Source organism: Sceloporus undulatus, chromosome 4, assembly GCF_019175285.1.
Source record: "Sceloporus undulatus isolate JIND9_A2432 ecotype Alabama chromosome 4, SceUnd_v1.1, whole genome shotgun sequence".
NCBI lineage: Eukaryota > Metazoa > Chordata > Lepidosauria > Squamata > Phrynosomatidae > Sceloporus > Sceloporus undulatus.
In genome coordinates this window covers 84112406-84125387 of record NC_056525.1, presented here as the reverse complement: position 1 = coordinate 84125387, position 12982 = coordinate 84112406, and the positions used below count along the sequence as shown (strand labels likewise).

Sequence of the window (12982 nt, the reverse complement as noted above, 5' to 3'; positions counted from 1 at the left end):
CTCTTTTCCAGGTTTATCAGGAATCCGTGTTCCCGCAGAGACACGAGGATCTGGTTGGTGTCGAGAAGACCCTGACTTCTGGAGGATGACCGGATCAACAGGTTGTCGAGATAAGGGTAGACATGGAGCCGGAGTCTCCTCCAATGGGCGACCAAGGCTACCAAGACCTTGGTAAAGACCCTGGGAGCTGAGGCCAGACCAAAGGGGAGTGCACGGTATTGAAAATGTCGGTTGTCATATCTGAAGCGGAGGAAATGACGCGAGGAAGGATGAATCAAAATGTGTAGATAAGCGTCCTGTAAGTCGAGCGAAGAAAGAAAGTCGCCGGGTTGGAGGCTGTCTAGGATGGTCTTTAGTGTCTCCATCCTGAACTTCTTCTTGAAGAGAAATCGGTTGACGCCCCTGAGGTTCAGGATGGCCCTCCAGGAACCGTTTTTCTTTGGAAGATAGTTGAGTAACACCCTTGGCCTTTTTCTTTTGTGGGCACCGGCTCGATGGCGTGGATGGCCAGAAGGCAGTCGATGGCTTCCAGCAGGTGGCGATGTTTGAGCGGGTCGGCCGATCTGGGAGAGGGCAAGAACCTGTCGCCGGGCTTGTGATGAAATTGTATCTTGTAGCCGTGACGGATGGTGTCGATGACCCACCTGTCTGAAGTGGAAGTCTCCCAGATGTGGCTGAACTCCCGAAGTCTGCCCCCTACTAGGGGGATCCCGTCATTGCGGGGCATTTTTGCGGGGCTGTTTGGAACCTCCACTCTCCTTGGCTGGAAAAGAGGATTTGCCCTGCTTGGAGAACTTGGCGTCTCCCCATCTGGACCTGTTGGGTCGGGACTCCCTGGCTCGAAAGGATTGGGAGTTGGAAGGGTAGAAGGACTGAGAGGAGCGAAAGGAAGAGCGGTATCTATACTGTTTCCTGTCGTCCTTTTTCTTAGCTGTGGGAAGAGCCTTTTTCTTATCTTTACCCTCAACCAGCACTGGATCTAGGGATTCTCCGAAAAGCTTGGATCCCAGGAAGGGAGTGAAGGCTAGGTTCTGCTTGGATTTGGAGTCAACGCTCTAGTTTTTAAGCCAGAACTGCCTGCGAACTGCTACGGCTGCGGCCTGGGCTCGGGTGCACTGTTGAATAGTGTCCAGGGTGCCATCGGCTGCAAAGGCTGTGGCCTTGGCCAACTTGTTGATGGTTTGCCTGACCCTGGTGTCAGGATTGGGTAGGAGGTCTAGGAGTTGGCGGGACCACTGAAGGCTGGTGCACAACACCATAGAGACTGTGGTGGCTGCCCTAATGGCTATGGACATGGCTTCATGGGTCTTTTTGAGCACCCCTTCAGCCCTTCTGTCCTCTGGGTTACTGAGGGCATCCTCACCATCTCTACTGAACACAGCAGAAGAAACGAGCACCGAAACAGGAGCGTCCACCAATGGGACCTTTAGCTTCTCCATAACAGCTGGCTGGAGAATGTAGTGCTTGCGGATCATGCTATGGTTAGACCTGGCAGAGGCAGGCCTGGCCCATTCATCCCGGACAATCTGCATGATATTAAGGGGGCAAGGGATTTGTTGGACAGGCGAGAGGAGACTGGAAACAGCTCCTCGCTCACCATGGGGAGATCAGAGTCCGAAGGGGTGGGCTGCCCTGGGGGCAAGGAGATGCCCAAGGTCTTGGTTGCTTTTCTAATGAGTGGTACATAGTCCTCTGGCTTGAAAAGGCGGGAAGAAACCTGGGGTTCGCCATTGTCCTCCCCCTCATTCTGTGACAACTCCCCCTCCTCTGCCTCAGAGGCTGAGGAATCACGGGTATGCTCAAAGGCCTCTTCATCTGAAGAGTGGGAAGAGCAGGGACGCTTGCATGAAGAACCCCTGGCAAATCTGGGCCGTTTGGCAGGTGGCCGATAAGAGTGCTCGGAGTCGGAGAAGGAGCCGGCTTCATCCTCCTCCTCCCCTGAACTATGAGGCAATTCCTGGAGGCCTAGTTGGCTGGTTGAGGGCTCCGATGGCCTGTTGCCAGCAGATGGCACTGTGGCATCTCTATCGTGGCCCTCTCGCCCTCAGCGCCGACAGCACTCCCTAGTGGAGCGGGTCTCCTTGTTAGCCCCCTGGGAGGCGGGGGAGGGATCCCCCCCGCCCCCCAGAGCGGCCTCCCTCAGCTGCGGCCCCTGCGGCTTGATCATGGTGAAGGGCGTCCCCAAGCTGGCGATGCCCATGGCCCGCTGCGCGGCCAAGATGGCTGCGACCATCGGCAGCCGCATGGCCAAGATGGCAGCGCCCATGGGAGGCTGCATGGCCAAGATGTCCGACTTCCGGGTCATCTGGAAGTGGGTGGGCTGACCCGGGGGCAAGATGGCTACCTCCATAGGAGCAGGCATGAAGCCTGGGCTGCTTTGCTGGTTGTCCCCGGCTCCTGGCATCCCCCACCCTCCAGGAAAAAGGGGCCCTGGCCACATCAGGAAAGGGGACTCCCCTGCGAACGGCATGCCTCTCCATGCCAGCGGCGCACCTGCAGGGTTGCTGTCTCCCTGAGGGGCCCTGCAGAGGTGCGGGGCTTCCCTGGCGATGAGGGACCTGAACCACCGCCGCAGATGCGGCGGTGGGGGGGTGTCACTTACGTCCTCCTCACTGTCCTCCGGTGTCTCCAGTGAGGGCTCTCTCTCCTCAGACCCTGGCCGGGTTGTTTGGGAGGCCCTGGCTCCATCAGCAGGAGGGAGGGTGGGCTCCTCTGGCCGCTGCGGGCGTGCTTCCGCCACCGCTGGTGTAGGGGAAGCCCCACGGTGAGCAGCCGGCAAAGCCAGGGCTGGCCTGGGCTGAAGCTAGCTCCCCTAAGGCCCGCTCGTCCTCGCTGGTCATGGCTGGTCCGGCCATTGGGACAGGGAGGGTAGGGAAACAAAGAAGAGAGGGGTTTTTTTTTTTTAGAAAAAGGGGGGAAAGACAGAGGGAGAGAGAGAGAGAGAGGGAGAGCCAGGCGAGTCCAAGGGAGCTAAGTATTCCAATTGCTAGAAGCGAAGCAGAAATCCATCCTACCAGGAGCAAGGCAGGAAGAAGACTGAGGTTCCTCTGGGGTGGCTCTGTCCATGGGGCGGGGCTAGGCCCCGGTTATCTCTTTTGTTTTCTACCTGCCTATCAGGAGCCTTGTGGGTGGAGCCACCCGAAGTCAGGATGCTCAGACCTTCTCTGCTGGGAAATAAAAGGATAGTGAGGGAAGAGAAGAAACATGGCACTGAAGGATTCTATGAACAGTGGTCCAAAAGCTAACTCCTCCAAATTCTGTCATAATTGATGCGTTTGTAATTTGTAAGTATACAGCAACAGCAGTTGAACAGATATTTCTTTATGACTGGTTTTCAGGATAACAGTTCTTTGAAACTCACCAAAATATTTTAAAAAGGCTTTTTTTAAAGGGTCTGGCTCCTGGGCAGTTGATAGCCTGCTGATGGTACATTTTTACCTTGACATGAGCATATCCTTCACATCAATTGGCATACAGAATTAAAGATAATTCAAGAAAGCTTTTCTGGAGAGGAAAGTTTTTCAGGCGTTTGCTTGTGAATTACTGGAACACCCATATGGGCCATTGTTCTTATCTTTCTAATACAGAAGGAAGAATTTTGGCCAACTGACGAATCTCCTGAAAACTAGATATTTGCTTTCTCCAAATATATATGCTTGATGGTTCTAAGTATTTGGCCTTTTCCAAAGATACTTTGCTCAATGTGTTACATTTATAAAAATATATAAACATTTACAGTTTCAAAGATGTGTAGAATCTGTATGAGGTTAATTGCTCAAAACCCCTTTGACACTGTTCATTTCAATTTGGAATACCATGAATTCAGTGTTTCTTCTAACATATGCATCCTGTGCTTTTCAGATCTGCAACCGTACCAAGGCAAGGTCATAAGCAAAATAAACAGGAATCTGTCCTTGTGGGGTAAGAGAATTACAGATTATAAACCAAACATGAAAAGCTGGAAGATAAGAATTTCTCACCAATTCAGCTGAGACTATCTTACTCATTTTTCTGCATTTGAAGCAAAGCATAGAATAGTTTCCAGCTCAGCCTTCTAGGGATGATTTTTGTGGGGGAGGTTAACAGCTTAACACAGTTTTTGTCGCTTACAAAATACTAAAAGAGATTGACAGTTTTGTAGGGGGAAAAGTCCTCTCTCTCTGTATAAAAGCTGCAGCAGCGCCATTTCCAGAGTCCCCAGCCCACGCTGCCAGGAAAGGGGGAGAAGAGAGAAGTATTGGATCCCTACACCAATTGTTGCTAGATTTCCAAACAATGCAATCCTATGCATGCTTATTCAGATCCAAGTTGTAGAGATTTTCAGTGCAAGGTCTCCAGTAAAATACATTTAAGCCTGCACCTTAAAGATCTCAGCTATTTCTGGCAAAAGGGATCTGTCTTTAAAGTTTTTGATGGATTTTAGTGGTATTTTTTCTTTAATAGTTTGTTTTCATGACATGCATTAGAGATTTAACAAATGTGGGTACTGGAGTGAGGAACAATCTTACACAAATATTTGCTTGATACAATTTTGTTTTCAAAAATCCATTCCTTCCATATCTTCCATCAGGTTATGTTTTACAACTCAGGGGTGTCGTGACCTGAGGAAATTCAGTCTCCAGATTTCTAGTACTGCAGAGGGTTAAGACTGAAAATCGTTCATACCTACAACTATTATATTTTCTGTGTTTACATTCTGTGGGCAACTTTGCCTGTCCCTTTTCTTTGGATGCCTAAGCTGTACTTCTGAATGCTGACCTGAAGTTTTAAGTTATTGCAGTGCTAGAAATCTGGGGACTAAAGGACAATTTTAGGGAGGGATTTTAGGGAACAGTGCCCTCATTTTGCTCCTCTTTACCTGCATTCATTACAAAAGTACCCTGTCCTTCCTCTGAAGAATTTAAGTGACACACTGTGAATTAGCTGTCAGCTTTTATCATTATAGCCTGGGTGATGACAATCCAATGAGCTTCGTGGGTTAGTGGTTGTACACACCTGTCTTCCCAGTCCACATCCAATATTCAATGCAATATAAAGCGATGTGAAATGTATTAAAACTACCATATGAAATATATGGTAAATCCAACATAGAACACAGGGTCCTTATCAAGTTTGACTCACGAATTTCAGGAGATGTTCCAGACCTTGGAAATATCCAGCCAGTAGAAACACTGCCTGTGATATATATGGTTTTCTAGGAGTTACAATCCAAAGAAAAAGAAAAGAAACTTCTTTTCCAAGCTCTGAATACTACTGTATTGAATTTGATAGGGGTTATTTAAACAGGGGAAATCCACTGTGGTGTAATGGTCTGAATACTGCATTAGGATTCCAGGATGCCAGGGTTCAAATCAAAGCCACAGAAACCCACTGTCTGACCCTAGGCAGATTATGCTCTATCAGTCTTAGAAGAAGGCAATAAACAAATCTCCTCTGATTAAATCTTATCAAGAAAACTGCATGATAAGGTCATATAAATCAGTATGGTCTTGAGGGCACATAAAAACAACAATTTAGGCAGAGTTGGCACAATGTATTTTGCTGCCTGAGGCAAAAGACAAAATGATGCCCTGTTCTCATTTCATGCACAGAAGACAGCTACACTGGCCACTGAAATTTACTTCATTACTACAACAGAACAATGTTCACCAACACATATTTCTGTACTGTATATGAAACAAAGTCTGTGTACAATGAACCATCAAGAAGCAAAAATGTCACTATCCCAGTCAATAATTTAAAAAAAATTTTGGAATAGTTTGGATTTCGGAATTCTGGATAAAAGAGATTCATTCAACCCATTTGAAAGCCACATGTCAAATTGACCGTTTGTTCCATCACTTCAATCCATTCTAGATTGGAGAGGTTCAGAACAAAGATACTCATAGCAGGCCTTGCCCACTGCCATCTCTTATTGTGGGTCAACTTTAGGTTTGAGAGTTGATAAAAAGGTTCAAGAGTTGGTAACATGGGACCCTTTGCTCTGCCAGCCTGAATGTCTGCAAACAGCTGTACAAAAATCCTCATACATATGAAACAATATCAGGATGCTGGGCAACTAGTTATTCAAGTCATCTTGGGACCAGCCAAGATGGTGACTGCCTCTTCTCTTCCCCTCTCTCAACATCTTCTTAAATGTTACTCAGATTTCAGCCAATTTTGTTATGTTGCCATAAATGAGAACTACAGTATGGCCAATCCCACACTTAAATACAGTGTCTAGGATGCAGGGATCAATAGAGTCTCATGCACACTCAGAGGTTCAGTGCTAAAGAGAAATATCTAGCTGCCACACACATGAAATTGCATGTGTGTATTTGAGCATTATGCTTGCAATGGCCAGAGCTTGGAAACATTGTTTTTTCACAGTACAACCTTCACTTCCCCAGCCAGCACAGACACATTGACTGGATGATTCTAGGGAGTTTATCATGTGGACGGCAAATTGGTAAAACCCTATGCAGAAACGGAGTTTTTAAAATCCAGATGTTGTTTGACAGATGTGTTGGCACGAAAGAGAAATAATGCAAAAATAATCCAAATGGAAAGCTCTTTTGTACTTTTCAAATTTAGTGAAAGTAAAAAGGAGCTGGTTTTGACAACTTTGCGTTCAGGTTACTTTTGCGTTATTTCTCTTTCACGCAAATGTTATCTGAAAAACATCCTGCAAATGCAGGTTTTTCAAATTTCTATTTGGGATAACCCCGGATTTCGTCTGAAAAAGAACCCGCAAATGCAGGTTGTTTCGTCCCATGTCATAAACTCCTATCTAGGAGTATCTTTTCTGAACTCTGGCAACGATTGCAACCATGCAAGATGGACCCATAAGCAGCATGGACATTTCCTTTTTCTAGACTGAACACTTGTGGTATTAAATTATCCACTCTATCAACCTCAAAGGAAGGCAAAGGCAAAACTGCCTCTGAGCAAATGTTGTGATAAGGTCACCATAAGTCTGAAATAACTTGAAGGCACACAACAACAACAACACCTTGTGCTTTACACAGGGGTTTTACAGACCACCCCAAAGGGGCGGCCTGCAGTCACCCCTTTTTGCACTGGATCAGGCCTTCCAAGGGCGCAAAAAGAAGCCACAAGGGGCATGACTATATGGTGCCCTTTCGGTACTGCATCACCTGGACAGTGCCAGAGGCGCAGTATGACACCATGTGCTGTCTGGAGCAGCGCACGGTGTCAGGGTGCCCTGGGGGGCAGAGTCAAGATGCTGCGCCCTGACTCTGTCCCCAGGCCGGCCTTTCAGGCCGATCTGTTAAGGTCCACAATCTCCTAGACTGTGGTAATTACTCAAAGTATTTTAATTTCAGCAGACCTATGGGCCTATTCAGCAGCAATGTGGATGTTCCCATGGCAGTCAAGAAAATAGTTGCACATCACCATAGAGTCTGAACCAGTGTTATGAAACAGGTATTACTGTATATACTCGTGTACAAGTCGACCTCATATATAAGTCGAGGGAAGGTTTTAGGATCAAAATCTTGGATTTTGAAATGCCCCGTGGATAAGTCGAGGGCTGAATTTAGGAGACAGATTTTAAGGTTGGCTTCAAAGTGGAAGTGGAGGAGGGGAAGCTTGATTTTCAGTGGAAACGCAAGGAGGAGGAGGAGGAGGAGGAGCAAAGGTTTGGAGATCAGCTTCCAGAGAAAATGGGGAAATGCAAAGAGGAGGCAAGGTTTGGAGATCAGCTTGCAAACGGAGGGAAATTGGGGAAATGCAAAGAAGAGGCAAGGTTTGGAGATCAGCTTGCAAACAGAGGGAAAATGGGGAAATGCAAAGAAGAGGCAAGGTTTGGAGATCAGCTTGCAAACGAAGGGGAAATGGGGAAATGCAAAGAGGAGAAAGAAAAGTTTGGAGATAGGACTGAGAAAGGAATCACTACATGCACACTCACACTGTTGCCTCGCAGCTCTTTCAGCAAGCGCTGCTGAGGCATGGAGAGTGGGACATCAGGGCTACTTTTTAAAGGAGCTTTATGAACATTATTACTGCTTGTTGTTGTTGTAAGAGTGATTCAAGCCCCATATAAATACTAAGTAGAAAGACAGACAGATTTGAAGGTGCTTACAAATAATATTTTCAAGCATGCACATGTTTCTAGCAGTACATCCCATGGAACACAATGAGAAAGTTCCAATTAAACATGCATAAGGCTGTGTGATGAAAGGTCAGGACAACCGCTCATGGAACCAGGTGCTTAAGAGAATTTGGAAAAGTTACTTTGTGACTTCCAATTCTCAGGGGATTGTAATCCTATTTGGATTCTAGGATTTATAGCCTGAAAAGTAATTTTTACAAGCTTTCTTCTGTCTAAATGATATACATGCACCAATCTCATGCCCACCCAGCAGGCCGCACTGTCATTGCAGACCACTGCTTCATGTGAAGATCCAGATGCTATGGTATTAAAGGAGTGAGGCAGCCTTCATTTTAAATCCAGGAACATATCATGATCTAGCTCAAGGTGGTAAACATTTCAGATTAAGTATTCAGATACATAACCATTTTGAATAATGTCTTCAGCCTTTCCCAACCTTGCAGCGTCCTGATATGTGAGACTTCAAAATCCATACCCCATCATCCCCATCTATGTTGTATTGGGATAATGGGAGCTACAGTCCATATGGAGGGTGCCAGTTTGGGATGAGGCTGCCTTTGACAAACAATTCTAGCCTGCTGCTGTTGCGTGCCTTCCAATCGTTTCCAATTTAGACCTTAAGGTGACCCTATTATGCAGTTTTCTTGGCACATTTCTTCAGAGGGAGGTTGCCAATGCCATCCTCTGAGGCTGAGAAAGTGTGAGTTGCTCAGGATCACCCAGTGGCTTTACACGGCCAAGCTGGGATTTGAACCCTGGTCTCCAGAGTCCTAGTCCAACATTCAAGCCAATACACCATGCTGGCTTTGACAGACTAAAATTCTAGTCTATGAAAGGCATTATTTCCAAAGCTGATGAAACCAGGTGTTAAAGAGAATTTGGAAAAGTTACTTTGTGACCTCCATTTCCCAGGGATTTGTAATCCCATCTGGATTCTGGGATTTATGGCCCAAAAATCACTTTCACATCCTGCAGTTGTTGGTGGACTGCAAGTTCCAGCATTCCTCACCAACAGCTATGCAGACAGACTGCTGGGAGCTGCATCCAGGGTGACAAAAAGTGTTTGAGAAAGCAGGCACTGCCTTTAAAAAAAGCCCTAATGTTATAGAAAACTGCGATCTTAACAGTTTGGACCACTCAGACGAGCCCCCAAATTTTCTATAACAGTAATATGAAAGTCCTCCTTTCCACCACAAATTCTGAATGGAGGCAAATTTAGAATTTTCTCCTACAGAACGTCCCAGGAGGACATACTGGGAACTTCTAAAAATGGCTCACAGCCTCTTCGTTTTTATCCGTTATCGTCTTTATCACTTAATTGCCTTTAAGTGGCTTGGCTGATTAGTAATTCAAATGCTTTTTCTCCTGAAGAGACATGTTTGGTAAGTTTTAATTGCCATCTACACCTATTAGAGATTACCCCCAAACCACGAACGCAGGCGTGTAATAAAAGATTGTGGTAGAAGAAGGTGTTCTATATTGTTTAATATGTCTTATAAAAAAACCAGATCGTTGTGTAAATTTCTCCAGAGTTTGCACCGATAAGCCAACAATCCTACCCCAGGAGCAAAGAGATTTGTTCATATGTGTAGAAACAGTTCAGTGGTGAAACTCCCTTTATAAGCTGTTGTGGAGATAGCATCTTTACAGATTACAGTTTCAAGTTAATGACTGTATCCAGGTGTACCACATAAGCCTTTGCATTGTAAACCTAATCCCAGTGTTCCATAAATGACAGCCCTGTCTGATTTATTACAAAGGCCTTCCAAGACTGGTTTGATATTATTGTTGTGTGCCTTTGAGTCATTTTTGACTTGAAGAAGCACTAAAGCAACGTTATCACAGGGTTCTCTTGGCAAGATTTGTTGGGGAGGGTTGCCTTTGCCTTCCTCTGAGGCTGAGAGAGTGCGACTTGCTCAAGGCCACCCAGTGGGTTTCCAGGCCTGAACACGGATTTGAACCCTGGTCTCCAGAGTCATAGTCCAAGGCTCAAACTGTAAAACTACCCTGTTCTCACTAGACTGCCGACTCCATCAAAAATGCCTGAAGCGAAAGGTCTAAAATGGAAAGGGGGAAGGAATGTGAGTTTAGTGAACATAGACTCGACTATAAGTCGACCTTATGTATAAGTCAAGGGCAAGTTTTAGGGCCAAAATGATGGATTTTGCTATGATCTGTGGATAAGTCAAGGGTAAAACCTAGGGGCATCTAGCAAAGGATCTAAAGGATGAAGCAAAGCAAAACAATGCCAAAGAATTTACAAAATCCTAGCAGATATCCTTCTTTCTGCTTACTCTTAAAACTGGATGGATGAGAGAGTAGAGGGGGCTGGGGCTTCCAGGAGAGACTGTACTCTTGCTTTTCACCCAGGGATGGTGCCTCCTTTTAAATAAGAGTTAAGATATAGTACTTACCTTGTCCTGTGGATAAGTCGACTCAGGTTTTTGGGGTCTATTTTTTGACCCAAATTTCTAGACGTACACATCAGGATATACATTATACAATATACACTTCCAAGGTTTTTGGACTGTCCTTCCTATCCGGAGAACACATACCACTTACGGTACTTCCCCCCCTCTCCTTTTTTGTGTAAACAGCCCTTTTAGCCACCACAGAAATTCTTCCTCATGAGGGGAATAACAGAGAAGCAAGTGCACAATTAAGGGCACATCTGCACTGTAGAAATAATGCAGTTTGATGCCCCTTTCAGGGCTATAGCTCCATCCTATGCATTCCTGGGATTTGTAGTTTCACATACACACCTGCCTTGTCTACCACAGGGTGCGGGTGCCTGAAAAACTACAAATCCCAGGATCCTTTCGGATGCTGCCGGGACAGTCAAAGTGGTGTTAAACTGCATTAAGTCTACAGTGTGAAAGTTAAAGAGAAACTCCAATTTCCCCCTGGCTACTCTGTCACTCACTCATACACTTCTAAGGCACTGGGCTTTTAAAACTATAGATCCCAAACACACTGCAGAAATCATCCAGTTTGAGAGCCTGTGAACTGCTCTGGCTCAATGCTAGGGGTTCCGGGAGCTGTAGTTTTGCAGACCGCTTTGAGCCTTCCCTGTCTGAGAGCTCTAGGGCTACAGTGAACTACAAATCCTACAGTAAACTACACATTCCCCAGGTAAAGCGGTCTTAAGCTGGACGATTTCTGCAGTGTGTTTTGGGACCATAGTTTTCAAAGCCCCAGTGCCTTAAAAGGAACGAGAGAGGGAGGAAAGGCGATTTCCCCCTTGAAGGCTAGAGGGTCCCTTCCTCCTGGGGGGCATCCACACGGCAGAAAGGCATGCAATTTGACACCGCTTCAAATGCCAGGGCTGCATCAAACAGATGCAAGGCGCTTGGGGCCCAGAAGGAAAGAGGACAGAAGCGCAGCTCGAGGGGCCACCGCTAAAAGACCACCCCCTGAGCAGGGAGCACTGTCCAAGCGGTATGAAACCGGGTTATTTCCGCCGTGCGGATGCCCAGGGGGACACCAGGCATGGTCCCAAGGGGAGCCAACTCCTCCCAGGAGCTTCAACTCACCCAAAGATCGCAAAGGGCGAAGTCCTTCCTCCTCCTCCTCAGCCCCAGCAGCAGCAGTGGCCCCTTCCCTCGCCTGGCCCTGGGCTTGGCGCCTGGCTCCTCCCGGGCAAGAGCTGCTGCTGCACCCGATCCCCAGGAGAGCTCCGCCGGAGAGCCAAGCCTCTCCCCTTGGCAAGGCTTACTTGGCAGCCCCTGCAGCACCCTCCGGCGGAGGAAGAGCAGATTGCCATCGCCCACAGCCAAGGGGAGCCTCAAGGCACGAGACGAGAGCCTGAAAGAAAGACCTTGGCAGCAGGAGCTTTCATATAGACTTAAGCCTACTTCCTCAGATGCATTAAAATGCACCTGAGGAAGTTGACCAAAGCCTGCAGTCTAGATGGACAGACTCAGTTGGGGGGAACTAAATAGAGAAGTGGAAGACTGGGGTTCTGTCACCATGAGCTCAGGTCGACTCAAGGGCAAACGACAACAACAACATATCACCAAAAGTCAGGTTGGATCTGCACTGAAGAAATAATCCAGTTTGACCCCACTTTCACTGCCATGGCTCCATGCTATGGAATCCTGGGATTTGTAGTTTGGTAGTTTCCTTCGTCTTCCATTTCTTATACATGTCTCTTTTAAATCTCAGCCTATCTAAAAATTCTTTGTACATCCACCCCGCTTTCTTTACACACCTTTTCCCCCCTCTCATTGGGATGGTTTGCAACAGTGCCTTCAATATTTAACCTTTAAGAAACATTCATGCATCATGATCTCCCTTCTGTTTGGGCATTTCTGACCACAGGATCTCACCAAATATTTCTCTAAGCCTATTGAAAACAGCTTTTGGGAAGTCCAGAATGAACGTTTGACTATGTTTGGCTTCCCCTTTCCTCTGTATAACAAATCCCAAGAGAACGTGGCCACAACCACAAAAGGACCCTTCTGCTTAAAATGATAGAAGTATAGACTTGGAACTAAGGGGCCTCATAGACCATTGAGTCCCATTCCCGGCTCAGTGCAGGAAATCCAGCTAGAGCATCTCCAGCAGGTAGCTGTCTACCCTCTTTTTGAACATGTCCAGAGAAGGAGAACGCACCACTTTTCTAGGTAATTGATTTCATTGTTGAACAGCTCTTACTATCAAGACGTTCCTTCTAATGTTCAATCAAAATCTACTATCCTGTAACTGTAAACCATTAGGCCTGGGCTGTTTTCTGGGGCATCAGATAACAAACCTGTACCCACTCGTTCCACTCCATTGACAATTTATCTCTGTTAGTTAGGATCAGATCTCAAATAGATGATCTCATCGTTGCTTCCTTTGCTTTCCATACAGTTGAATTGTCTGCAA

At 46.5% G+C, this 12982-nt stretch overlaps 1 protein-coding gene across 2 annotated transcripts in view; it reads right to left on the bottom strand.

Moving 5' to 3' along the window:
- The window catches only part of TMEM61 (transmembrane protein 61), a 29738-nt gene extending 17939 nt beyond the window's left edge, over nt 1-11799 (bottom strand). For both annotated transcript variants that reach the window (XM_042465671.1, XM_042465670.1), the window contains exon 1: nt 11647-11799. The gene's annotated coding sequence lies outside the window, so the exon portion shown is untranslated. The remainder of the gene's footprint in view (nt 1-11646) is intronic.
- Between the last annotated feature and the right edge of the window lie 1183 nt (nt 11800-12982).